Here is a 2,079-nt window from a genome sequence, read left to right as displayed (position 1 = left end):
CATTGTTGCCTCATTCGAAAAAACGGTGTAGATTTGCTTAAGTCTTGCATACACACATCATCCCACACTTTTAAAAGACTTTTGAGATCTATTTATTTGCTGTAGATTAATGACTTTGCGATCTGTAGATTTGTCTCACCGACATCTTGGTCTTGGAATGCCACCCGGCCGAAGAACTACCTTATTCCCATTAACTTCATATAAGAGCCACAAGAATTAATTTTTATCTGTTGTTTTTGTGTTGGTCTTGGAATGCCACCCGGCCGAAGAACTACCTGGCATTCCCATTAACTTCATATAAGAGCCACAAGAATTAATTTTTATCTGTTGTTTTTGTGTTGGTAATGAGCGGAGAACCGCGCTATAGAAGCTTTTTTCACACTGAGGGGATAAAACAGACAAGGATGAGGAGGTACCCACAGAAAACCCACAACACAACGCCTGGGCACGCGAACAGGTGTCACACAAAGCGAGTGGCCCTAGATGAGATGTGAACTCAGGCCTCTCAATCTGTCTGTGACGCTACCGGGGACCCCAAACGCTGACCACGTGGTTACGAAGTCTTCACGGAGAGGCGCAGAAAGTGAGTGATAAGAGTGGTCTCCCATAGCAGATCACCGTGACTATTCAAGCTAACTGTTTCTATGTGCTCACATTCCTATTTTTTAACCTGTATTAGTGCATAAAAAGATCCTGATCAGAAAAAGTGAGCGGTTTCTTTTATAAGCTTTATTTTAACCTAACAAAGTTTGATTATGTCATATGACTGATATTTCAGTTGAAAGTGTTTGTAGTGTGCACAACACTGGTACTAGAGATCTGTATAGATAAGATCTCTGGAACGTAGTGACAGACTTGTTGACAATGCCACAGACTCTGCAACACTTTTCACTCGAATCATATTTGTACGGCGATCAAAAACTATTTATTAAACCATAATCAAATTGATACGAAAAACCGAGTTGTGTGCCCGGTATTTAAGTTCAATCCAAGACTACGAGAAGAGTTAGTCCTAGAGTCTGCTTCATGTGTTTGTGCCTGCCGTAAGTTTAGTAATCGTCCATACCAGTGAACGCTTTTCTTATTCCTGTCAAATGATTATGCATTCTTTTTGCCAGTTGATGATAGAGAATGGTCGCCCTTTGCACGAAACGTCACAATCACTAATTTAGGAGAGTTAAGCTTTATCTATTTGGCTGTTATATAATTAACTGAGGCAGCAGGTTTCATTTGTCTTAATTATTCTTTAAAACGCAGCGCATCCGTGTTACCTTATTTCTGCATTGGTAGTCGGAAGGTCTATATAGCTACCTTTGTTTATTCAGTTGAGGTTTTTTTTCTCTTAGTTTGTCAGACAAGAAGCATTAGAACCTATCGCAGTTTTTCTTCTGTCAATATAGACCTTAGAAGACCTTCCACTTACAGCTAACCTTTAAAAAGATTACGTAAACTACATTCAGGCCTGACAAGAGGGGGGGACAGGGGGGGCTGGTGTACCCGGGCCCGCGGCTGTCAAGGGGGCCCAGCCTTTTTTTTTTTCTTCTTCTCCTTTTTCTTTTAAAGAAAGGTCTAAGGACAGAACACCCAAGCATTACACATGCAGAAGTTGAGTTTCAAGTCTGTAGAATACAATTTCGGGGTACTGGGGCCTGTCGTGAGATTTACGATTACATGTACAAGGGGCCCGGAGAGGTCGTCTGTCCCGGGGCCCGGGCTGGCTCTCGGCGGCCCTGACTACATTCAGTTGAATGTACAGATCAGAAGCTATTTATGAAACTTGATTTAGATCATGCAGTGGTTATACTTTATATTAGCTCTGCATAAATCTTGCTTATAAAGGCCTTTTCGTAACTAAGCATTTCTTGGATTATGGCAATATCAGGTACTTTGTTGGAAAATTTTTCTTTTGATACTTGTTATAAAAATGTTTGACAATAATTAATTTTAGTATGAATCTGCTTTGTGCTGGTCAGTAAAACTGGTGGAAAGGAAAAAAAGAAGAAATGGTTCACATCAGATGTGAGATAGTCTAATAGTTAGCTGCTTGTCTTCCTCTTTCAGTATGGACCACACCAGAAA

Source organism: Pomacea canaliculata, linkage group LG2 (genome assembly GCF_003073045.1).
Source record: "Pomacea canaliculata isolate SZHN2017 linkage group LG2, ASM307304v1, whole genome shotgun sequence".
Lineage (NCBI taxonomy): Eukaryota > Metazoa > Mollusca > Gastropoda > Architaenioglossa > Ampullariidae > Pomacea > Pomacea canaliculata.
Note: the sequence above shows the minus strand (reverse complement) of the source record.